Raw genomic sequence first — 27,761 nt, forward strand, 5'->3', positions numbered from 1 at the left:
TCTGAATTTGCTGACATTTTGAGTGCAGCACATTCACAGCATCATCTTTCAGGGTTTTAAATAGCTCCACTGGAATTCTATCACCTCCACTAGTTTTGTTCGTAGAGATGTTTTCTAAGGTGACTTGACTTCACATTCCATGATGTTTGGCTCTAGGTGAGTGATCACACCATCGTGATTATATGGGTTGTGAAGCTCTTTTTTGTACAGTTCTGTGTATTCTTGCCACCTCTTCTTAATATCTTCTGCTTCTGTTAGGTCCATCCATTTCTGTCCTTTATCAAGCCCATCTTTGCATGCAATGTTCCCTTGGTATCTCTAATTTTCTTGAAGAGATCTCTAGCCTTTGCCATTCTGCTGTTTTCCTCTATTTCTTTGCATTGATCTCTGAGGAAGGCTTTCTTATCTCTCCTTGCTATTCTTTGGAACTCTGCATTCAGATATTTCTATCTTTCCTTTCTTCTTTGCTTTTTGCTTCTCTTCTTTTCACACTATTTGTAAGGCCTCCTCAGACAGCCATTTTGCTTTTTTGCATTTCTTTTTCTTAGGGATGGTCTTGATCCCTGTCTCCTGTACAATGTCACGAACCTCTGTCCATAGTTCATCAGGCACTCTTATCTATCAGATCTAGTCCCTTAAATTTATTTCTCACTTCCACTGTATAATCATAAGGGATTTGATTTAGGTCATACCTGAATGGTCTAGTGGTTTCACCACTTTCTTCAATTTAAGTCTGAATTTGGCAATAAGATGTTCATGATCTGAGCCAGTCAGCTCCTGGTCTTGTTTTTGCTGACTGTATAGAGCTTCTCCATCTTTGGCTGCAAAGAATATAATCAATCCGATTTTGGTGTTGACCATCTGGTGATGTCCATGTGTATAAGAGGGTGTTTGCTATGACTAGTGTGTTCTCTTGGCAAAACTCTATTAGCCTTTGCTCTGCTTCATTCTGTACTCCAAGGCCATATTTGCCTTGTACTCCAGGTGTTTCTTGACTTTCTGCTTTTGCATTCCAGTCTCCTATAGTGAAACATCTTACAAAGATATAAAGGCATATATTCATACATTTAGCTGACAATTTTTAAAAATATCTTTACATGAAAACAGGTATTTATATAAAATAGCTTTGAAAATCTAGAATTCAGTGACTGTGCAATTAGTAAGACTCTCTCTGAGAGGTAAGTCTGTCTTAATTTAGGAAACAGACTAGGCTTTATATCATAGTTTGCTTATTTGCTGCTCCTGTAACTCCCAATCAGGGTTAACAATATTTGCTCATCTTGACCCGAAAAATCTAGCATCAAGATAAGAGAAATGGAGGTGGCTGGTTTCTGCAGGGTATTCCTTTGATCTTGATGGTAAAATGTTAATGCCTTATCCCTGGCTATCTATAATACTTAATCTTTATAAAGCCATATTGCTTTAATGAAGTTAACAAGAAGGTCAAAGTAATTATTTTCCCTTCTATTTTTCTGTATTCCACACATTTCCAGTAAAATACCTCTAGTGTGTCCAGAGAAGAAATAATAATATCTGTGAAAATCAAGAAATAGCTCACTTGCTTAATGGTAGACACTTCCGCAACTAAGCACTTTCTTATACTTCTTGGTTTTTGTTTTTGCTCTAATTGGTTCCATCACTTGACACCAAATGGATATTTGCTTGGCTAAAAATCATCTTATGTTTAAAATGATAATCCTTCACATATTACATGAATTAATAAAAAAATGACTTGGTTACTTACACAGAGCTAATGCACGTGTTTTCTTCCTCTGTCAAGGATGGAAAATGTTGGTAATTTCAGAGGATTTTTGAACTTCACAGTAGAGCAAAATCTAAATGGCATTCCTATTGGGAATATGATTGGTCATAGGATGGAAGCAGGTGGTAGGAGAGAATTACCAAAAGGAGAACATAGAGAAGCCAGAGACAACCCACTTTACTTGATTGTGACTTTGTGTGTGCTAAGTTGCTTTAGTTGTGTCCGACTCTTTGCAGTCCTGAACTGTAGGCCTCCAGGCTCTTCTGTCCAAGGGATACTCCAGGCAAGAGTACTGGAATGGGTTATCATTCCCTTCTCCAGGGGATCTTCCCAACCCAGGGACTGAACCTGCATTTCCAGTGTCTCCTGTATTGCAAGCAGATTCTTTACTGCTAAACCACTGGGGAAGCCTGGACAGATTGTGGTTTTGGTTGTGGAACATTGTTGAATACACGCCTAATAGACATTTGTTCACCTTTCTGGCTCACAGAAACTGTATAGAATCTGCCAGCTTCAGGAAATAAATTACGATATATGTAAATCATATCTTTCACCATTCACCCCTCTTTTTCTAAGTATCAAAATTTAAATTAATACTTGCAATACTTACATTGTGTTTTCCTCACTATTGCTAGATAAACTTTCTTCTTTTTATGCTCATATTTTTGTTTTGTGTGGCTTTGTTTTTTTAATAAAATTTTTTTTTGAAGTCAGTTGCTTCTTCCCAGTTTGACATTTAGGCTACTACTTAACCAGACTGACTAATTATTGGACTCTCAGCACCAAGAATTTTGATCATGAAACCTTCGAAATTATTCATCTGTTAAGTCCTGACTATCCTTTAAATAGTTCTTTCAAAATTTTTTTCCAGATTATTTTCTTTGCTCTATTAAATTACATATATCCTAAAATATTCCATTGTATTTATTCTTACTCTGTACCTTGCAGAATCATAAGCTATGGCCTATAAAACATACTAATTTTCATATAAATAGAGTGGACATAGAATTTAATTTTAATGAAGCTTGATGTAACAAATAGTCCACTTCAATGAAACAGCACAAAGCAGCTGGGACCAGCTGTTTCTCATGCTCTTTTACTCTAGTGAAATCTTGCTAGAACCAAATAAAGCAGATACATACTTGAAGGTTTTGATGAACTTTGCAAGTCTTCAGATTGTGTCTTTAATACTTTTCTTTATATCAGCTAAAAAGAGAAAGAGTTCATTCTCTCTGGAGACTCATTATCTTCTCTTTGAGGTTCTGCCAAAAATTCGGTTATCTGTCAACAAACAGAGGTGATGTTGTATTGGATTAATTTGGTTCTAATGCCGTTCCTTCAATATAGATAAATGAAAAGTCTATATTTATATCAAAATTATCTTTATTAAAAGATAAAAATATTAAAATACAGTTGTAAATTATACAAAAGGATATTTTTTAAAACTAGGGTTTTAGATATTAGAGGTTCATCTGATAAAAATCAACAGTTACAAGAGAAAAACAATTGTATAATGATAAACTCCCAGTATATATCTGTAATGGTAAAATTATGAGCTATATTATCTAATAAAAAGAGCAAAATGGTAATGTGTTCACATTTCTGGTAGTATAAAGTTTAGGTTAAAAATGTCAAAGTCATAGATTTGTACAGGTGTCATAGTCATACTAACCTTAGGGGGCCAAATAAAACCAAATATTTTCCTCTTATTCATCAAGATGTGATCAAAATTATAAAGACTCCTTTTCTAGACTTCACTACAGGCAAAGCATGATTTTTTATTCACATATATATTCTTAGATTCTAGTAACTCCACTTTGGAATAAAATTAATCCTGAATGATTTAATATGTGATTGGTTTGCATAATTCTATATTTAAGCAATGAAAAAGGCACAGGAGGATAAATAAACCTGGGTCATAAATTTTAGCATAAAAGTATCACAGGGTGCAAGTGGAATGCATAGGAGAAACTCTTTCTATAAACATTGTTGGATATAATTGAGTGGCTTGACTTTAGCTCCAATAATTATGATGTATCCAACATTGTTGGGTACATATATATAGGAAAGGAAGATAAGAGGTTTTCAGGCAAAATGAAGAGCATGAAGTAGGCAATTGTTTAAGAGGTAAGAATGTTGTATAAAATAATGTTAAGATTTTAGTTTAGTTTCTATATAAGCAAAATGTTTCATTCTAGAGACTCACTCATCTATAAAGTAAGCAATTATTTCCAGTATGCCTATTTTGTACCAGGTATTATGATACTCTCTAGAAGCATAGTTCTTATTATTAGTGTCATTATGCCTAAAATCTACTAAAGGTGCATCCTATATGAAGGTACATACAGTTGGTTCCAAAATCCACAAAACATTATTAAGTACATGAACATCAAACTCCAATTTACTTATAATTCAGAATATAGTGATAGTATTAAAAACTTCAATAAAGTGATAAGTATGTGTGTGAACATGTGTGTGTCTCTCATGTGCTTGCTGCTGCTGCTGCTGCTGCTGCTAAGTCACTTCAGTCGTGTCAGACTCTGTGTGACCCCATAGATGGCAGCCCACCAGGCTCCCTCGTCCTCAGGATTCTCCAGGCAAGAACACTGGAGTGGGTTGCCATTTCCTTCTCCAATGCATGAAAGTGGAAAGTGAAAGTGAAGTCGCTCAGTCATGTCTGACTCTTCTCGACCCCATGGACTGCAGCCTACCAGGCTCCTCTGTCCATGGGATTTTCCAGGCAAGAGTACTGGAGTGGGGTGACATTGCCTTCTCATGTGCTTAAGCATTTAATAAATAAAAGATAATATGAACACAGAAATTTGCATTCAATAAGAAGGTGGTGCTAATGGTAAAAATTCTGCCTGCCAATGTGAGTCACATATTTGATACATGGGTCAGGAAGATCCCCTGGAGTAGGAAATGGCACTCCACATCAGTATTTTTATCTGGAAAATTCCTTGGACAGAGGAGCCTGGTAGACTACAGTCCATGGGCCTGCAAAGAGTTGGACACAATTGAGTACAAGAAGTTTTTTGAACTACTGTTCTAGTTCAAACAGTTCTTAGAGTAATAAACACAGTGCCTAATTTATATTCACTTAATGAATGCATGATAAAAGAAACAAGTGAATTGTTGGATGCGCAAAGAAATCTTTTTCACTACATATATAATAAACACAAAATAGAAGTGGGGACTTCCTTACTCTGAAATGACACAGTTGCTACTACCAGAATAAGCCTCTCACTTACTCTGTATAAAAAACTTGAGAAAAATATTAAAAAATTAACAGTTCATGGCATTTGAAAGAATCCAGGAGAGATAAGATTTGAGGAAGCAAGAACCTTGAGACAATGGAAGGCATTATGCTGATGACTATTTTGGCCATCTTTTTGCCCTGTAGTTTGTTTTCCAATTTTCTGCCTGGGGCATAAAAAGATACAGTCTAGAGTTTGTGACACTCAAGCATGCTTTGAGGGAAAAAACAAAACAGAATTTCAGGGAAAACAATGCAGGGAGGGTCTGATATAATGGGCAAATTTTCCTTTTGAGTAAGTTGCTAACTCTGAGACAGGATAAAATGAACATGCTGAAAAGGGGAAAAAAAGAGAAAAAAGAAACCAATGACTATAAATGAATCTAAGTGTTACAAAGTAATAGGTTCAGAGTCCTGAACTCTATTTCCTAGGAAACTAAACAGACTCATCCTGTTTAGGCAAAGCTAGAGTGGAAACAAGATGCCTGTCAAAAAATGCTACATATTATAGTAAAAAGAAAAGAAGGAAAGGAGAAAAAATAACATATAAAAAATATAAAATAAGTACAAAGCTGATAGACTTAAACTCTGCCATATAAATAATTATGTTAAATGCAAATGTAAATTGCCCAGTAAAAAGGTAGAGATTCTCAGAATGGATAAACCATAAGACTCAACTGTACACCATTTATAAGAAATATATCACAGATAAATTCAAAGACATATTAAAGGTAAAAGGATGGGAATCTTTCATGTCTTTCACACAGTGAGAATAAAATAACTTTAAGAGAAAAATGTTGGTGGGAAAGATAATGGTAGAATAATTATTTACTTATGTGAAAAAATAAAACTAGATTTATACGTTTTATACTATAGATCCCCTGAAGAAGGAAACGGCAACCCACTCCAGTATTCTTGCATGGGAAATCCTATGGGCAGAGTTGCCTTGGGAGCTACAGTCTATGGGGTCTCTAAAGAGTCAGACTTAGCTTAGCAACTAAACAAAAACAACAACAACAATACTACATATATGATAGACTGTGATAAGTTAAAAGTGAATACTATAACCATAAAAAATTAACATATCAAAATGAGTGGTTATGCTTAAAAAGACTTCAAAAAGACTTCAAAGGAGATAAAATAAAAAAGTTCTAAAATAATTTTAAAAAGACAAAAAGATCACATGGATCCAATAAAAAGCAAGTAGCAAGATGATTTATTTAACCATAAAAAGAAATACGCATATTGTAAATGGCCTATTTTTCAGATTGAAGAAAAAACATGAAGACTCAAATATGTGCTGCTTATCAGAAAAGAACTTCAACTAGAAAGTCACAAGTGTGTTAAAAGTAAATGGATAGAAAACTAAATTGCATGATAACACTAATAAAAAGAAGTCTGAAGTGGCTATTTATATTATAAAAGTTTATTTCAGAATAAAGAATACACCAGAAATTTTTAAAATATCATTTCATGATGAGAAAGAGTACAACTCATTAAGAGGGTATGACAATCCCACACTGTATGTACCTAACAGCAAAGGTCTTAAATATATGTTACAATACAATAGAATCTTTCTCTGTGAAGAGAAATAAACATATCTAAAATTACAGACTATGGATATTAATAAACCATTCTGAGAATAATTGATAGAACATGAAAGAAAAACTCTTTAAGAATACAGAAAATGAAATAATACATAATAAGAAAGAAAAACTACAAGTGAATGTTCTTCCTGGGTGAATATATAAAAAGTCTAAACAAGAAATCCAACAATATAGAATATTGCATTATGATTCAATAGAGTTTAGTCTAGGAATGTAAGATTAGTTTAACATTCAAAGACTAGTCATGTGATCTACCATATCAACAAACTTAAAGATAAAAACAATGTAATAATCCATTAGATGCAGAAAAAGCAAATGGAAGCATCTAACATGCATTCAGAATAAAAACTCTAAGGAAAGGAAAAACAGGGTAACTCTTGCTACCTCATACATACTTCCTCAAAAAAACCTATGGCTAATATTATATTTAAGAGTGAAAAATTAAATGCTTCCCACTAAGTGCAGGAAAAATACAAGGATGTCCACTCTCACCACTTATATTCAATGTGTTGTAAGCGTGCTAGAGTACAGTCAGGTAAGAAAAAGAACAAAAATATTAACCAATAATATCTTATAAATAACTTATATACACAATATAGATATATTTTTCAAAACTCAATGAGAAAAATAAAAATGCCTGAAAGATTGTTACATACATTTTATCAAAGAAAATATACAGATTGCAAGTAAGCATAGAAAAATCTTCGTGGATTTTAACACTAAATGTTAGCAAACATTAATGAAAATGCAGGCTAAATTTAGGAGGTATTATTACACATCTGCAAAGAGATCAAACCAGTCCATTCTAAAGGAAATCAGCCCTGGGTGTTCTTTGGAAGGAATGATGCTAAATCTGAAACTCCAGTACTTTGGCCACCTCATGCAAAGAGTTGACTCATTGGAAAAGACTCTGATGCCGGGAGGGATTGGGGGCAGGAGGAGAAGGCGACGGCAGAGGATGAGATGGCTGAATGGCATCACTGACTCGATGGACGTGAGTTTGAGTGAACTCCTGGAAATGGTGATGGACAGGGAGGCCTGGCATGCTGCGATTCATGGGGTTGCAAAGAGTCGGACACTACTGAGCGACTGAACTGAACTGATTACACATCTTCCAGGCTACAGTTTAAAAATACTGACCATACTTACTTTGCAAAGATATAGAACAACTGGAATTCTCATACACTGACCTTGGGAATGTAAACTGCAGAATAATTTTAGATATCAGTTTGGAAATTTCTAAAAAAAGTTTTTATTAAATCATCACGTGTACCAGTCATTCCATTCTTTGGTATTTACTCAAAAAAAAAGTATGTGTCCATCAAAAGACTTATTCTCTGACTGTTTATAGCAATTTTATTTTCAATAGCCCCAAACTCTAAATAATCCAGATGTCAACCAACAGGTGAATGAACAAAGAAATTGTGGTTTGTCCATACGATGGAATTCTACTCAGCAATAAAAAGTGTTGATATGTACAAGAGTTGAGATGCACATGAAAACATTGATAAATATGATTATACTGGTGAAAAAAGCCAGATGAAAAGAAATACATAGTGTATTATGCCATTCATAAAATTCTAGAACCCAATCTATAGTAATAGAACACAGATTGATGGTTATGTGGGGACTGGGGTGAGTGCTGGGAAAGGAAGGGAAGGACAGAGGGATTATGAAGGGACATGAAGAAATTTAGAAGGATGATAGAGGCAGATGATAGATGTCCACAATCTTGATTGCAGTTATGATTCCATGGTCAAACATATATATGTCAATTTTTTTAATTATGCATTTTAAAGAAGAATATATTTATATTTCAATTTTATGTCAATAACATGACTAAAAATAAAACCAAAATAAATATAAAGCAAGAAATAATTAGAAACATAAATATTCAGTAAAATTAAGATAATACAGGATGCTAACATCAATAAGAACCGATCATTCAGTAATGTATACAAAGCACCTTTCTATATGGTATGTAGCAGAAATTTCAAAGTGTCAGGAAGTACTTGACAGTTGAATTTTCCAGGTTTAGTCCAGACATTTGATATAATGGAGATAACCATGCTTAGAATATTATAGTGAAATTTTTTACACTAAAATTACAAAGAGGCAAGTGCTGGAATGGGATGTTGCAGAGTCAAGAAAGAATTGAACATATGAATTAATTCAAGCATTGTATCATAAAAATAAAGAGGCTATGATGAAATAAGCAAAAAGGAAAAATATATATAAATATTGCAATAAAAATTGGAAATGCCTTGTTGTCATAGAGTTTTTCTTTCATATTTTCAAACAAATCATTCATAATCATTTTGACAAGTCTTTAATGGTTATGGTGAACTTTCAAATATGTTTTTTGAAAACATTTGATATTATCCATAAATTTCCCTTTTTTTTTTTCAATTTGCATTAGGGTGAAAAGATGAGTCCATAATAACTCTGGTTCAGGTATTTATTTTATATCAATATATTCAACATATTATTAAAATTTTCAAGTGATATTACAAAGAAACTTTTGAGAAAATTACTGTTTCAGTAAATCAATACTAATTTGAAAATTACTGTAAACCTTCTTTTAAGCATTTATATTTATGAATGGAATTTTATTTCCCTTCATTAAAAAGTGGGCATGTGATTTTTTAATCTCTAAATAATATTTCAAATAAAGTTCAAAGTTTGCAAAACTTAAAACTCAAATTAGCTATTAAAATTTTTGCGTTTTATACAATTATCTTTAATCAGACTCACCATAGGAATAGGTCAAGCATGAATTATTTTTGTTGAGACATATCTTTACAGTATTAATATTTTTGACTTGTTTAAAATGGTAGTATTAATTAATACCATGGTAAACATTGATTCTCATTCATCTAAATGAAAAATCATTTTATCTATAAATAGTATTAAAAATAAATTAAAATCATTGAAAAAAATACAAATACTTCACTTTCAACTTGATCACTACACTTCCACTAAACCTTTGAACTTGCTGTTGTGCTAGTGAACATGAAGAATGAATATGTCAAGTTACATGATATGTACCCCAACTTTTAAAATCAAATTTGACTTTGTATCTGTTTAAATTGGTTATACTGCATTATAAAGTTCCCTTGTTTTGAATAAATGCTATAGCAAAATATATGGTAAACCCATAGGAAAATATTGATGGTTTATGCTCTAGGCAATTGATTTTACAAAAAAATGATACACAAGAATTTTGCATGCTTAAAACAGTATCTCAAATTTCTCAATAAAGGCTATAAAATTGTAATTTATTTTTGATGTTAAAATTTTATCTTGTTTCTTCATCACAAATGTAGCTATTTGCTAAAGCTGTCTATTGCTTCCAAGATGAAATATTGTACTGTCAATAAATGAGAAAAATATGATGTTAGACACAAGCAAGATGAGAAGGGAATGGGAATGAAAAATAGAAAAAAAATAGTAAAACACCTTAACACATTATAGTAAAAACCCTGATAATATTTTTTTCCTTTTTTGTAATGCACGTGTCTGCCTCCAGCTTTGATTGCCTGCCTGGGCATATACTTCATAGAGGCATCTTTTTCAGAGACTGCTATCTCAAATAAACACATTGCCAGCCACAGACCTAGATAAAGAGCTGAGCTGTTTCTACCTGACTGAAGCTCCTTTGTTTTAGAAATCTCGATTGATTTTTATAACTGACCATCTGGGCCACTTGCTTTTTCTTTTCCTGTGCTCTAAATTCTCACTCTTACATTTCACCAATAAAGAATAAGCCTGCAAAACCTTAGCCCTTCAACCTCCACTCCAAAAAAGGAGATCCTCAGGCCTGCGTATGCTCTATCTTCCTACCCGAGACTCACTGCGTGACCCTAGGTGTGCTGTGTAATTTCTAGGTCCTGTAAATGATATACCTTTATTGTTTCAAAGTTTCCTGAAGGTTAGAGCTGAAGGGCAGCTTGCACTGATAAGAACCAGCAACAGTCACAACATTGCTTATTTGTAGGCAGAGACTAGCTCAAAATAATTTTCACAGTTGCTAGGATTGCATGACTGCCCTTGGAATTCACCAAGGGGAATGGCCTTTTTATCCACAACTTGGTTATTAGAGACCTAACTCATGTGGCTAACACCATCTGAGAAAGGAGCACTGCTTGATGGGGGTCTGTTCTGTGAGCATGCTATGTGTTTGGACGAACTGCTTCTGTAGTGTATCACCTGCAACGTCCAATCCAAAATGTCACAGCTCCCATAATAATCCAAAGATCTTCTCAAAGTAGTGTGATCAATGAGACGAGGACACCACTAATTACAAAGGCCTTAACGGATTATTAATGTGAATAAAGATCCTCCATGCCTCAAGACCAAGGAGAGCTAAAGAAGGTAGGTTGAATTGCCAGGATAGCGTTAGCACCCAAGGAGAAGTTCTGGGCTAAAGGAATAAGGAAAGGATTCTTGTAGGTGAGGAGCGTGCAAGAACTCTGCCTGTGAGTACTGAGTCAGAGGGTTATGCCCAGACTCTGTGTCCTAACCCACAAGAGGGAAATAGCCTTAAACCAGAAATCAATGATGCCACAAGAGGGAAAAGATCTGTGGTCTCGTGTTACTATTTCACTCATTATTGTGGCTCTTCGTCCCCTGACCTGATGGGATACTAGGAGTCCAATACGTGGTATGATGTTACTAAAGATAAATGGACAATTATAAACACCCTAGATGTCCCTGGTCGCTAAGTGAGTAAAGAATCTGCCTGCAATGTTGGAGACACGGTTTCAATCCGTGGGTCAGGAATATCCCTGGGTAAGGCAATGGCAACCCACTTCAGTATTCATGCCTGGAGCTGGCCGGCTACAGTCCATGGGGTTGCAAGAGTTGGACATGATTTATTGAGTAAACCACCACCATCGTACATATCCTGAACATCTGGGGTCAATGTGTCCTAAGAACCCTGAGAAGGTATACTAGCCCCTTGATAAATGCAGAACCCCATGGAGGCCTAAGTACTTTTCCCAAAAACCTTGTGCAAAATTTTCCAGTAACATTACATAAGATGATGGTAACAGCCTAAAAACAAGAAGTAGATACTGAGATGAAAAAAAATTATACCTAACCAAAAGTCAAATCTTCCTTAAAGATTTTATGCACCTCCTAGGAAGGAGATGTGCTTAATTGTTCAGTCATCTCTGGTTCTCTGTGACCCCATGGACTGTAGCCCATCAGGCTCCTCTGTCCATGGGGATTCTTCAGGCAAGAATCCTGGAGTGGGTTGCCATTCCCTTCTCCAGAGGATCTTCCCAACCCAGGGATGAAACCCAGGCCTACCTCCATTGCAGGTGGATTCTTTACCATCTGAGCCACCAGGGAAGCCCTAGGAAGGAGAGGGGGGATTAACTGATTACTGAAGGTTTTTTAATTTGTTTGGAATGGTCTCTGAATTGTTACTCAAGGTTGCCATATGTGTCAAATGACTGGTATCTCTAAAAACCCTAAAATTCATAACTTTGTTAAAGATCCATCCAGGCTGTATGCTCATTTCCTTCAAGATATCACAGATCCTGAACCCCCTTAAATTTCCCCTGAACGGGGAAAAACTAGAAGCACTTATATAATAAGGCCAAGTTTATTGAGATTATATTTATTTTTGCAAACAAATTTACCTTGCTTTGATTATCTCTGCTAGAAATGAGGTGAATTAGGGAGAGAAAAAATTTCAGTGGAAAAGTACAGTACTCTCTTATGGATATCAGACTGTAGACCTATTAATTGCCTTGAGGGTTTTATGCTTGTTAATGGTTTGAAGGCTGAATTCTTCTCATTCCCTCTATGTAGCCAGATATTGGCTACAGCTCTCCAAACATCGATTTTTTTCCTACCCTTCAGGCTTGAAATCACTGAGAACTAAAACTGCCCTTCTCACAAAACCACATAGGCTAAAGTAGAAAAACTTCATTAAACTTCAAAGGAATTATGATAACTACTCATAGATAGACAATCTTCATGCCTGTTGCTGTGTGGACCACTACCAGAGACATTTAAATTGAAAACCAGAAAAACCTATGATTGTCATGGCTTTCCCTCATTGCATCTGAAGATGCCTCAAGCCCAACATCTAGAAATCTTCTGACTGGATGCCTTCAGAACTCAGAAACTGGGATTATAATCTGACCTAATGATTAACCTTTTTTTCCTTTTGTTCCCTTAAAAGTGCTTCGTATGAAATACCAGATGCAAATAATGCAAAGAACTGCCAAATAGGTCTAACTAGCAAACTCCACCCGTTTCACCGTCTCCTGAAATGAGACAAAACCCTTAAACTGGACTGAACTATTCTGAGTTTCTGGCTTTAAAAAATATGGGGCAATCTACCAATTTAGGACAAATTCAAAACCTACTTATACCAGATGACTCAGATATTAAAACATTAAGACTTTAAAATATTCCTTCACTTTACCCAAATATTTGAACAGATTCCCAGGTCCCCTCAAGTTCACTCACTTATTTTCCATAGTTTGAAACAATAGTTATGGATAAGATTTCAAACCATGGCTATGTAATATTAGAACTGCTATTATAATTCTATTAAGATGTGAAATTTCTGGGATATACTTCCCTGGTGGCACAGATGGTAATGCGTCTACCTACAATGTGGGAGAACCGGGTTCAATCCCTGGGTTGGGAAGATCTCCTAGAGAAGGAAATGGCAACCCACTCCAGTATTCTTGCCTGGAAAATCCCATGGACTGAGGAACCTGGTAGGCTACAATCCGTGGGGTCCCAAAGAGTCAGAAAGAACTGAGTGACGTCACTTTCACTTTCACTTTCACCCTTGACTTTGAGTATATCAGCTTCCCAGGCCATTAATTTCCTTGACTCTGTTGCCTCAGCATCACAGGCTAGATTGTATTGTAAATTCTGACATTTGAGGTTTTGTTTTGTTTTTTTCTTTCTGTAATGTGAATTCTTGACTTAAACTTTGATTGCTGAGGCATTCACTTCAAAAAGGCAACCATTTCAAAAACTGCTCTCTCAAATAAATATATAGGCAGCCACAGGACTAGGTTAAGAACTAGGCTGTCTCCCCCAACCAAGGCTCCTTTGTTTTAGGCATCTTGGTTGGGTTTGATAACTGACCATTTGAACTACTTGTTTTTTTTTGTTTTTTTTCTCTTCTTATGCTTTAAACTCTTGCTCTTATGCTTTTAATTTATCAATAAAGAGTGAGCCCATGAAACTCTAGGCCCCCACCCTTGACTCCAACAAAAGCAGAACCTGAAGCCTCCACGCCTTTTCTCTTTCCCTCCCTCCCTCCTTCTCGCTCTCTCTGAAACCTATCTATCTACTGCATGAGATGTGCTGTGTAATTTCTAGATTTGGTAAGTAACAAACCTTTTTTTTTTTTTTTAATGTACTAATTGTATTGCTGAAGGGCATCTTATAATCACATTAATAACCACAAGGGCCAGTCTAACCACAGCACTGCATATCGGTAAGCTGAGATGGGCACAAAACATACATAAAATTGCACAGAACTTTGAAAGAGAGTTTTGTATTTCATAAATCTATTATCCACTGGTATGATATTCAGTAGAGAATACAAAGTATTACCACTAATATACTCTTAGTACTACCTGTCTTAGTAGAGGCTTTTTCTGTTAATACTGATGTCTTGGAAAAGCAATTTGCTTTGTGGAATAAAAAGGAATAAGCACGACCCAGACAGAGAAATCCAATTTTATTCTCAGACAGGCACAAAGCTGAATGCCTTCCATTTTAATGACTGACAACTTCTATTTCTTTATCCAAGCATCATGTAAGAAATGACAACAATTGCCAACAGAAGCACAATCCAGCCTATAAACACCGGGAGCATCTTCTGTGGACAGTTCTCTACACAGGCACATACTGGATTCAAGTCTAGAGAAAAATACTGCAATTTCATGAGTTCTATACAGTATTTCCACAACAAAATGAACAGCATTATATATAAGGCAATGTGTCCTTAAAGAATCACACTGGAATTATAAGAAAGAATTCTGGACACATTATATATAGTACACCCTGAGATTTTCAAATGAAATCATTTCTCTCAGTGGGATGACATGACATGATGAATTCATTTCTGTGTCTGTGTGTGTGTGTGTGTGTCTGTCTGTCTGAGCAGGTAGGGGATGGGAACAGAGGTAGAATGAAAAGAGAGCAGGTCATGATTGCTGCTATGACTATCTGAGTGCAAAATTCTTTGTAAACTTACCAAGAAATGTTTGATGGAGGGTGTTCTTGTGAAAGTCAATGAACAAATTAGATTTAATAATTAAAGAAGTTATCTAGAACATATGTAGAGCAGAAAAGAGACAGCAAATGCAGTCAGGAGTAAAAAGACTGACAGTGTAGACAAAGTCATAAGCAGACGCTGAGGAAATTTGCAGAAATGGAGGACGTGGCACAAAGCATAAGGAACTGGAATTGAGATTTAGATCAAATTGATACTTTCTGGATCCTTTTGTAGAATTACCTAAAGTGACCACTGTAAACTACATTATGTTTCTAAATTGAATAATTCAGTTTGTGACATAATTTCATTTGTTATTATGGTTTTGACGTCTTTTAATTGAAAAATTTAAATCCCAGCTTCTGCATGTGTGAAATCAACTTTGTCAGCACAGACAGTTAGTGAAAACTGGAAAAAAGTTTGGAAAGGGGGGATTAACCTTCAGGACATTATTTGGTTTTGCATATTTATATTAATGAGATGAGAAAAATTAAAGTAGCATATTATATTTGTGTTCCAAAGTGAATAGATGTACGTCTGTTACAGAGCTCAAGTTTCTCTCTGTATTCCAAAGTAATCTAAGAGCTAAGCACATGGTTTTCAGCTCATGATTTCATTTTTGTATCACGGGCTACATTTACTTCTTTTCGAGCAGAAGCCAAATTTTTCATATATTGAAATCTTAATGAAATGAGCATGGAGGCACCAAGATTCGTTGTTACTGATAGAGCCTCATAGCTAATAAATTTAAGAATCAAAATTTGGATTTCTTATGGCTGTTTCTGGAGAAGACTCTTGAGAGTCCCTTGGACTGCAAAGCGATCAAACCTGTCAATCCTAAAGGAAATCAACCCTGAATATTACTGGAACGACTGTTGCTGAAGCTGAAGCTCCAATACTTTGGCCACCTGATGCAAAGAGTCAACTCATTGGAAAAGATACTGATGCTGGGGAAGATTGAAGGCAAAAGGAGAAGGGGTAGGTAGAGGATTAGATGGTTGGATGGCATCACTGACTCAATGGACATGAGTTTGAGCAAACTCTGGGAGATAATGGGCACAGAGGAGCCTGGTGTGCTATACAGTCCGTGAGGTCACAAAGAGTTGGATATGACTTGGCGACTGAACAACAACAACAAAAAGGCTGTTTTCAAAGCATAAATCATATTAACTACTCACAATTCAGTGCTGATAGGGAAGCCAATGATTACTGAGAGGTACTGGTTGTTGTTCAGTTGCTCATTCATGTCTGACTCTTTGCAACTCCATGGACTGGTAGAGGGAATTTATTCTTCAGAAGAATCTCTTATTATCTTATTACTCTTCTCTCTGTCTCTATCTGTATACATATGAATAAGTCTGGTTCTCTGGTGAAAATTGGGGATACAGTTATTCATAGACATAATGGTTTTAAAACTGATGTTATTAATATGGTTGGACATAATATAAAAGTATTAGAATGTTTCAAAATTATTTGAATAACAATATTAGTTATTTTGAATATATTTATTGTTCCAATTATATAAGTTTGTAAGTCACACATTGTCTTGAATATTCATAAAGGTAATGGTTACTATAATGGTTTCAGTTCAGTTCAGTTCATTTGCTTAGTCGTGTCCGACTCTTTGTGACCCCATGAACTGCAGCACGCCAGGCCTCCCTGTCCATCACCAACTCCCGGAGTTCGCTGAGACTCACGTCCATCGAGTCAGTGATGCCATACAGCCATCTCATCCTCTGTTGTCCCCTTCTCCTCCTGCCCCGAATCCCTGCCAGCATCAGAGTCTTTTCCAATGAGTCAACTCTTCTCATGAGGTGGCCAAAGTATTGGAGTTTCAGCTTTAGCATCATTCCTTCCAAAGAAATCCCAGGGCTGATCTCCTTCAGAATGGACTGGTGGGATCTCCTTGTAGTCCAAGGGACTCTCAAGAGTCTTCTCCAACACCACAGTTCAAAAGCATCAATTCTTAGGCACTCAGCCTTTCACAGTCCAACTCTCACATCTATACATGACCGCAGGAAAAACCATAGCCTTGACCAGACGGACCTTTGTTGGCAAAGTAATGTCTCTGCTTTTGAATATGCTATCTAGGTTGGTCATAACTTTCCTTCCAAGGAGTAAGCGTCTTTTAATTTCATGGCTGCAGTCACCATCTGCAGTGATTTTGGAGCCCAGAAAAATAAAGTCTGACACTGTTTCCACTGTTTCCCCATCTATTTCCTGTGAAGTGTTGGGACCAGATGCCATGATCTTCATTTTCTGAATGTTGAGCTTTAAGCCAACTTTTTCACTCTCCACTTTCACTTTCATCAAGAGGCTTTTGAGTTCCTCTTCACTTTCTGCCATAAGGGTGGTGTCGTCTGCATATCTGAGGTTATTGATATTTCTCCCAGCAATCTTGATTCCAGCTTGTGTTTCTTCCAGTCCAGCGTTTCTCATGATGTACTCTGCATATGAGTTAAATAAACAGGGTGACAATATCCAGCCTTGACGTACTCCTTTTCCTATTTGGAACCAGTCTGTTGTTCCATGTCCAGTTCTAACTGTTGCTTCCTGACCTGCATACAAATTTCTCAAGAGGCAGATCAGGTGGTCTGGTATTTCCATCTCTGTTTTGTTTTTAAATCTGGCATTTTTAATTCATTTAAAAGTGGGGAAATATTTTCCATTAGTAGATACTACTATAATTTAAAATTTTCTATATTTTATCTTGTTCTTTTTCCATCTATTGCTTTCATATTTGGTCATTTTAGACTTGATGCTATTTTCTCTCTTACTCCAGGTTTTAAACTGTAGATTATAAAGTCAGTTATGTGTTTGAATACAGTCCCCTTTACTTACTAGTTAGATGTCTTAGCTAACTTACTTAAGCTTCCACAACCTATTTTCTCATTTACTAAGAGGAAATGATAGAAAATGTAGATCAAAGAGCAGAGCCTATAGTAAGCATGAAAACACACACCACCGTCATCATCAACATAATACAATATCACTGCTGTAATTAATTGAGAATATCATTGGTGGTTCACCTAAACCAGAATTTCGTATGGTTTGTATACCTACTTGTGCTGTCATGTCTGACTCTTTGTGGCCCCATGACCTATAGCCCACCAGGCTCCTCTGTCCATGCAATTTCCCCGGCAAGAGTCCTGGAATAGGTTGCCATTTCCTACTCCAAGGTATCTTCCTCCACCTAGGGATCAAAGCTGCATCTCTCAAGTCTCCTGCATTGGCAGCTAGATTCTTTACCACTAGTGCCACCTGGGAAGCCTGTTCTCTAATCTTATTCACTATTTGGTTTATGCCTATGACTGTTCTGATTACGGTGAAATCAATTGGTTCGTATCTATCTCATGAAAAGAGGCTTTGGGTTATACAAACAAATTATATGTATTTTTAAAGAAGTACTCTTATTATGAGAGAAATAAAATTGTTCTTAAGAAATATAAATTTACAATATCACTCTAACAATAATTAACTAGAAATTAATCAAAGGAATAGAAAGTCTTTTTATCATTGAGTATCATTAGGTTAGGGGAAAAAAAAGCAAAGACTCAAGCTGAGACTTAGGCCCTGGTCAACTTGATCACAAAAAGTTTCAGATGATATTTAATATACATCTATATAAGCAAAATTTTTGTAAATTATTTTTTTTTTAATGTACTCTTTCACTTCATAACAACATTTTAGTCCTGGTTGGCCTGTGACTTCTACCTTCTGTGCTCTATGGTCATTGAAGAGAGGAAGTTTTCTCCAGTCATTGAAGACAGGGAGTTTCTCCTATCATGCCAGAAATTGTTTCATTACTGTCAAACAATTCAACTTCATATTCCATAAGAGTTTCTGTTCTCTGCATCTTTTAGTGAATTATCTCTTTTTAAATGATAGTAGCTCCAGAAGGATGGCTATCAGTTCATGCAGTCTGATGGGCTAATCATTATTGGCCTTATTATCATTTAATTTCCTAGTCCTATACCAGAAACTGGACAATATAGGCTTTCCTTAGTTTTTCCCTCTTGATTATGGATAGCAAAATGTTTAAGCAGCATCTTCCTTATATAAACACTACTAAACCAGATAATTTTAAACAATGGAATACATTCAAGTACACATGGGTACATTTTAAACAAAATACTGAAAAATATCCAGAGTTCAGAAAATCATAAAAACTAATAGACAAAATTTTTAAAAATCAGTTATATTGATTCCTAACAGTCAAGATATTAGAAACTGCAAATAATAACAAAGGGACTATTACTACTAGGCATTTCCTTAGGGCCTCAAGTTTCAGCTAGTAACTTAGAAAAAACTGTCACATTTTTTTCTGAATGTGTCACTGTGTAATTAGTACTACTCTAAAGTATAGCAACCTCAAATTTGTATGAGATATATAAAGACATCAAAAAATAATTTTAGAAGTTTAAAATGAAAAATACTTTTTAAAGTTGTAGGAAAAAAAGATATTTGGGCATTAGAGTATTACAGCATCACAATAAAAAACTAAAATTTCCTGTCAAAATAGCAATACCTTTAAGCTGAAACTATACAAGCTTATATACTATTAGTGCATACATTAATTGCTAGTATCTTTCAGGAAACAGACATGGTATTCAGAGGCTTTCTTAATCTAGTTATTCACCCAACCAGTAGTTGATGCCTACCCCTGCTTTGCCATGTTAAAAGTGATTTTTTTTTTGCACATCATTGTGCCAGAGAATGGGGATGGAGCACAATTAAATCTAGTTCAATTCTCATCATTTATCCTTCATTTTTGATCTCTCTTCTGCAATTGACTGTTTTCATGTGAATCAGTTCTGGCCAATTAATCATGAAAATGTTACTAGAGTTCTCTTAAGAGTATTTCCTCCATGACCAAGGAAAAAAAAGGTATATTAAGAAGTATTCTGTCACTCCGATTAGCTCTTATACTTTCTGTATTTGAATAGAGTTGTGTAAGGACATTAAACCTGGAGATTATGCAGATACTCGGCAATCCTCAGGGAAAGATTAAGAACATTTCTAAGAAAATGACATGGAAGCTTGATGTCACTTAGTCACTAAACTGCCTTCCTCTAGACTACTTTCTCCATGAGATACTTAAATATCTTTATTGTCTTAGGGATATATCACACATTATAGTGAGGAGAGAATTAAAAAAAAAAACCTAGAAGTCACCTAATTACCTCATAAAGGCGCCCTGCTACTGCTGCTGCTAAGTTGCTTCAGTCGTGTCTGACTCTGTGCGACCCCATAGATGGCAGTCACCAGGCTCCCCCGTCCCTGGAATTCTCCAGGCAAGAACACTGGAGTGGGTTGCCATTTCCTTCTCCAATGCATGAAAGTGAAAGTGAAGTCGCTCAGTCGTGTCCGACTCTTCGCGACCCCATGGACTGCAGCCTACCAGGCTCCGTCGTCCATGGGATTTTCCAACCAAGAGTACTGGAGCGGGGTGCCACTGCCTTAGCACACGAATATATGCTATCTTATTAAAATGGGGTTTTAGAATTTTAATGGGGAAATGCTTATGATACATGGCTAAGAGAAAAATACAGAACACATCATTTTATAGATACATTATTCTAACCCTATGAAAACCAAACAGAAATATTCAGAAAGGAAATATGGTTGTAGATAGTGGAATTATGAGTGACTTTCTTTCTCAGCTCCTTTTATTCCCATAATTCTCAAAGTCTGGTTTATGAGTACATGTTTTATTCTCATATATTATAATCAGCAAAATAAGCCAACAATTATTGTTATCAATGTTATTAAATGTTGAAATATTTACCTTACCACACATAAGTAAGAATCTCTAAAAGTTTTCAATCTATTTAATGATTATTGAATCTCTAAAAGTTTTCAATCTATTTAATGACTGATTATTATAATAGATAGAGAAGTTGCTCAGTCGTGTCCGACTCTTTGCAACCCCATGGACAGTAGCCAACCAGGCTCCTCCATCCACGGGATTTTCCAGGCAAGAATACTGGAGTGGGGTGCCATTTCCTGCTGCAGGGGATCTTCCCGACCCAGGGATTGAACCTGGGTCTCCCACACTGTAGGCAGACGCTTTACCGTCTAAGCCACCAGGGAAGTCACGTATTATTATAATAGTGTACTATAGTTGCAGGGATTTCCCTGGTGGCTCAATGGTAAAGAATCTGTCTGCCAATGCAGGAGATGCAGGTTCTATCCCTGGGTTGAGAAGATCCTCTGAAGAGGGAAATGGCAACCCACTGCAGTATTATTGCCTAGGAAATTCCATGGACAGATTAGCCTGGCAGGCTGCAGTCCATAGGGTCGCAAAAGAGACAGACACAACTTAGTGACTAAACAACAAAAACAACAATTACAGTTGCAAAGAAAGATGTCAGGCTTAGAGAACAAAAATGTGTCTTTTTAAATAAAAAAGGCAAGTTGGTAGCGAAAAAATTGGTTATGTACAAAATTGACTTATAAGCAACAAGTTATTTACCTATGGATGCTAAATAAATAATGTTGCAATTTAATCACAATAAAGTATCTGAAATGTAATCTTTTTTTTAAATTTTATTTTATTTTTAAACTTTACAATATTGTATTAGTTTTGCCCAACATCTAAATGAATCCGTCACAGGTATACCCGTGCTCCGCATCCTGAACCCTCCTCCCTCCTCCCTCCCCATATCATCCCTCTGGGTCGTCCCAGGGCACCAGCCCCAAGCATCCAGTATCGTGCATCGAACCTGGACTGGCGACTCATTTCATACATGATATTATACATGTTTCAATGCCATTCTCCCAAATCTCCCCACCCTCTCCCTCTCCCACAGAGTCCATAAGACTGTTCTATACATCAGTGTCTCTTTTGCTATCTCGTACACAGGGTTATTGTTACCATCTTTCTAAATTCCATATATATGCGTTAGTATACTGTATTGGTGTTTTTCTTTCTGGCTTACTTGTAATCTTAAGAAATAGCATGAACAGTCACATTATTCGTTAACTCTTCAAAAGACTTAATTGTATTTAGAGAGACTGCTTTATTTTAAAATATTATCATAATTGAGTTTAGTTTTTTTTTTTTGAGTTTATACGATTTACCATACCTATTTCTAGGATTTTTTTAAAGGCATCTGTTCATTTCGTAAATGTTTTCTCAGACATTCAATATGTAGTTTACATTTCCTTCACTTTGTTTTTCATATCATAATATCTCATTCTTTGCTGAGATTGGAGAAAAACTTCTAAAGATTTCAGTCACCATTTGGAGAAAAAACATTAATGTACTTGATATTTGAAAGTGCACCAACTCTGAAAGTGAGATGCTCTGGGGGAGCATAAATGTTCTGCTCTGTATAAGAAGCTGACATCATCTTGGGGATGTTGCCAGCAGATATTTGAAGTGTCAAATGCTAAGGAATTTTAGTGTCTGCTGACAGGCTCTTATTTCTCTTACTCTGGCAAGCGTATGAAAAGACTAAAATATAGAGTAAATAGATTTTAGAGCTTCAGAAATGCTTTCCCAATACAATTAATGATTGAAATGGATAATACTCATTTGTATTAACTAAAGATCCCATCTCAGAACACCTAATAATTATTCTAAAATGTGATGTTTAATAAATTACTTCATGAACTAATTCTACACTGAAAGAAATCTTTGGAGCTCATATAACATCAAATCTGATTTTACAAATGAGGATACTGAAACCTGTATTCTTAATAATTTATTCAAAAATCTTATATACTTTGCCTAATAACCTTTTTATTATATCGCAATTATAAAATTTGACTATATTCTGATCTTTTTAAACAAAGTTGATGTTTTTCTCATGTCTTTAGAAAACAAAAAACATATAACCAATCAAAAACTAATGGCCAAAACCTAATAATATACACTATGCAACTACCTTATAGTTCTAAATTCCTATTATATTAAAAAGAATGAATTTTTATATAATCTCAGCCTACTACATTAATATAAATGTATATTTCCAAGTTAATTGTATAGTAAGGAATGCTTATAAATTTATTTTCATTTCCTTTTGTACATGTAATGTATTTTTGCTTCACTTAAACATATTTTCTTTGTAATACATTACTGATTTTGTGTATTCAATATCTTTGTGAATAGTGAAACATTAAAAAAAAAGAAAAAATTACTCATTGCCAGACAAGATAATGACCTTCTCAGAGCCCAGTTATTAACTTATAAACCAAATTACCTTGCTGTATTTTTTACAATTACTAAATCTATTTAATTTGGATCATTATGGGACTAGTGAACAAAGAATATTCAAAGTAATATTTTGTCACATGGAACATGAATGTAATATGGAGCCCCTATCTCTTATGAACAAATGAATTCGTCCGTACGGCCTCTATTTTATTATACTGCTATAATTTCAGAAAACATTTGCAAAAATGGCCCCCAAAGCTATAGTAAAAAAAGTGTACTCTCACACACTTTAGGATGAAGCAATGTTTTAAGAAAGGAAAGTAAATCAGGATCATTTTTTCCGTAGGATAATACAAGATTTTTCTTTTCCATCACGTTTGAAAATAGCTGTCTTTATTCATTTTTTTTTCTATTCAGTTATGTCTTAAATTATTTTTAATTGGAGGATAATTGCTTTACAATGTTTTGTTTTTTGCCATACAACAAGTGTATGAATCAGCCAACTGTTTTTTTGAAGGACTACCCCCATGTAGTTTAATTAAAACATTTATCACCTCACATTTCTGCTTTTTTTGGTGAGAACATTTAAGATCTACATTGTTAGAAAATTTCAGTTTGATAATGTAGTGTGATCAACTGTAGCCTTCTTGTTTTACCTTACATCTTCAGTCCTTATTCATCCCAGAACTGAAAATAGATGTTTTTAATAGAGCTTTAATTCATTATATTTTTATATAGCTTTTAATTTATAATTATCTGACACTTTTTATATGTCTTTACTCCCAGTGATAAAATGACCAAAAATAACTGCAGGCAATGAAACTAATAATGTATTGTTTCTTCTGTGGCTCAATGGGTATAAAGTTTCAGTTATGCTGCTGCTGCTACTGCTGCTGCTAAGTCGCGTCAGTCGTGTCGGACTCTGTGGGACCCCATAGATGGCAGCCCACCAGGCTCCCCCGTCCCTGGGATTCTCCAGGCAAGAACACTGGAGTGGGTTGCCATTTCCTTCTCCAATGCATGAAAGTGAAAAGTGAAAGTGAAGTCGCTCAGTTGTGTCCAATTCTCAGCGACCCCATGGACTACAGCCTACCAGGCTCCTCTGTCCATGAAATTTTCAGGCGAGAGTGCTGGAGTGGGATGCCATTGCCTTTTCTAGGGATCTGCTATGCAGCAACACAGTGCCTATAGTTAATAACATGGTATCATGCACTCCAAAATTTGATATGAGGATATATATCATGTTAAATGTTCTTACCACACACACAGAGGTGCAAAACCTGAAACAAAACAGAAAGACACAAGGGAACTTTGGGAGGTGCTGGATATGTGTTTTACCTGGGTTCTGGTCATGGTTTCCCCGGTGTTTTTCTATGTCCAAATTATTCAATTTGTGCATGTGAAATACGTGCCATTCTTTGCATATCAAGTACACATGAGCAACACTGTTGGGAAAAAACAAACAAACAAAAAAGAATTAAAGAATTAGATACTTATCCTCTGAATTTTCTTGACTGATATCTGAGTATTTCATTGGTGCATGTGTGAATGTGTAGTTGCTGAGCTGTGTCCAACTCTTTACGACCCATGGACTGTAGCCCATCAGGTTCCTCTGTCCATAGAATTTTACAGGCAAGAAGACTGGAGTGGGTTGCCGTGTCCTATTCTAGGGGATCTTTCTGAGCCATGGATGGCACCCATGTCTCTTGAATCTCCTGCATTGGCAGGCATGTTCTTTACTGCTGTGGCACCTGGGAAGCCATTGGAATGTAAATCAACAAAAATCAAAACATGTCTAAAATTGAGTTTTTGTTATGTATCAATTCCTTGAACTTCTCAGGTAAGTACATTTTGTTGTGGTAAGAAACAATCCCCAAATCTCAGTAGCTTAAAAAGCAAAAATTCTCACTTGTTGGTTGTGAAAGTGTGTTTCACATTGCCTCCTTGGGAACCAGGACTCCAGTCTTTGGGCCACCATCAAATGTCATGCCACATGAACAATTGTGTACACATATAACATGTCACACCACTAACACTTCAGCTAAAGAAAGTCCCTTAGCCACACCTATCTTCAAAAAGACAGATACTGTAATTCTTTAGAAGCAATAACACCAGTGTCGTCTACTACTTTTAGTAGAAAATAAAAATGATTTCTCTAAAAGAGCAATCAAGAAATTTATAATTAGCATATTGTCTTTAAAATGTCTAGTTTAGCAGCATGTTGAAAACTCTGTCTCTAAGATCTGAAGAGTATTAATTTAAATGCTTTATGATTTTTTTTTGCTATATATGTCTTTAAGAAATTTATTTAATATCTCTAAATCTCAGTATCCCTGTTAGTCCTTTGCTGCCATATAAGGAACTAAAATGCCTCTTGATGAAAGTGAAAGAGGAGAGTGAAAAAGTTGGCTTAAAGCTCAACATTCAGAAAATAAGATCATGGCATCTGATCCCATCACTTCATGGGAAAGAGATGGGGAAACAGTGGAAACAATGTCAGACTTTATTTTGGGGGGCTCCAAAATCACTGCAGATGGTGATTGCAGCCATGAAATTAAAAGATGCTTACTCCTTGGAATGAAAGTTAAGACCAACCTAGATAGCATATTCAAAAGCAGAGACATTACTTTGCCAACAAAGGTCCATCTAGTTAAGGCTATGGTTTTTCCAGTAGTCATGTATAGATGTGAGAGTTGGACTATAAATAAAACTGAGCATCAAAGAATTGATGCTTTTGAACTGTGGTGTTGGAGAAGACTCTTGAGAGTCCCCTGGACTGCAAGGAGATCCAACCAGTCCATCCTAAAGGAGATCAGTCCTGGGTGTTCATTGGAAGGACTGATGCTGAAGCTGAAACTTCAATACTTTGGCCACCTCAAGCGAAGGGCTGGCTCATTGGAAAAGACCCTGATGCTGGGAGGGACTGGGGGCAGGAGGAGAAGGCGATGAAAGAGGATGAGATGGCTGGATGGCATCACTGACTCGATGGACCTGAGTTTGGGTGAACTCCGGGAGTTGGTGATGGACAGGGAGGCCTGGCGTGCTGTGATTCATGGGGTCGCAAAGAGTTGGACACGACTGAGCGACTGAACTGAACTGAAAATGATTATGAAAGTTAAATAGGACAATCTATGAAAAATGCATAAATGTAGTTTATATGTTGCAATATGATAATAACACATGTTGCTGCTGCTAAGTCGCGTTAGTAGTGTCCGACTCTGTGCGACCCCATAGACGGTGGCCCACCAGGCTCCTCCATCCCTGGGATTCTCCAGGCAGGTACACTGGAGTGGGTTGCCCTTTCCTTCTCCAGTGCATGAAAGTGAAAAGTGAAAGTGAAGTCGCTCAGTTGTGTCCGACTCTTAGCGACCCCAGGGACCGCAGCCTAAAGGCTCCGTCATCCATGGGATTTTCCAGGCAAGAGTACTGGTGTGGGGTGCCACTGCCTTCTCCTGATGATAACACATACCAGGTACTAAAATGACAATTGTGTGTGTGCTCCATTCTCTCCCATGGCTCAGACGTAAAGAGTCTGCCTGCAATGCAGGAGACCTGGGGTCTATCCCTGGGTAGGGAAGGTTCCCTGGAGAAGGGAATGGCAACCCACAGCGGTATTCTTGCCTGGAGAATCCCCATGGACAGAGGAGCCTGGCAGGTTACAGTGCATGCGGTCATAGAGTTGGACACGACTGAGTGACTTTCACATACACATAAGTTACTTCAATTACTATTAGTTAATTGTAATTATTATAATGATTAATTATTTCTTTGGATATTCACCAAGGACTATATAGTGAATCCATGCTTCATAATGTGGATTATTCAGGGATGCAACACAATAAATTTGGCAGATGAATTAAAAAATTATTTTTTTAGTTGCTATTATATGGAGAATATTTTATTAGATACAGAGAATACAAAGACATAAGCAAAATTTGGTGTTAGTCACAATTTCAAGTAGCATTGTAAGGCAGAACAATTAAATGCTCTGATGAAGAATTATTAATATGTAAAAACCTTTAAAAAAGGCAAAAGGGAGAGATATCCAACTTGGCTATCTGAAGAGGGAATTTGTAAACTGAGAAAAACTTGGAGCAAAATATAAGGCAGGAGATCACTACAGATAGATACAAATATGATCACATTATCTGTCTGTCACCTATTTCCTTGTCTTTGGAATTCTACCTAGTGTGATGCACAAAGGATTGAGATTATCAGGTATGATAATAGTATAAGTTTCAAATCTCAATTAATATAGGACATATTTGGCATCTTCTAAATAGCAAAAAAGGGAGAAATAAAAAGGATAATCTTGAAAATAACATTTACTAATTTTGTAGAAAAGTATTTAATTTGAAATTGAAATAATGGATATCATCCTCCTTTTACTTAAACTAATTTGAGTGTGATATTATTTATTAAAATTGTATATTTACCCTTGATTTTATATAGATTTATATTATAAAATAGTAATTACACTAGAGTTCCTCAATCTGCTCAAGAGATTTGTTCTCTAGACAATGGAGTTTCATTCAATTAGTCATCATTATTCTGGGAACAACATTGGTGTTGGATGTCTGAGGTTTTCTTGTATCCAATACTTATTACTACATTTTGCAGAGGAAAAGAAAGTAATAATAATAAATCTGAGGGAAAAAAACTGTGGATGAGTGAACTTAGGGATTTTGATTTGACAAAACATCCTAAACTTATTT

At 35.8% G+C, this 27,761-nt stretch overlaps 1 long non-coding RNA gene across 2 annotated transcripts in view; it reads right to left on the minus strand.

Moving 5' to 3' along the window:
- Nucleotides 1-3,003: 3,003 nt before the first annotated feature.
- The window catches only part of LOC129641772 (uncharacterized), a 50,915-nt gene continuing 26,157 nt past the window's right edge, over nt 3,004-27,761 (minus strand). The window contains exons 3-5 of one of the 2 annotated variants that reach the window (XR_008709427.1): nt 24,385-24,491; nt 11,939-11,984; nt 9,757-9,995 (exon numbers count right to left, since the gene is read on the minus strand). This is a non-coding gene — a long non-coding RNA (uncharacterized LOC129641772). Of the gene's footprint in view, nt 3,044-9,756; nt 9,996-11,938; nt 11,985-24,384; nt 24,492-27,761 lie in introns of those variants that run through there. The other variant, XR_008709428.1, reaches the window with a different exon arrangement.

The sequence above is a fragment of the Bubalus kerabau genome, chromosome 1 (assembly GCF_029407905.1).
Source record: "Bubalus kerabau isolate K-KA32 ecotype Philippines breed swamp buffalo chromosome 1, PCC_UOA_SB_1v2, whole genome shotgun sequence".
Lineage (NCBI taxonomy): Eukaryota > Metazoa > Chordata > Mammalia > Artiodactyla > Bovidae > Bubalus > Bubalus kerabau.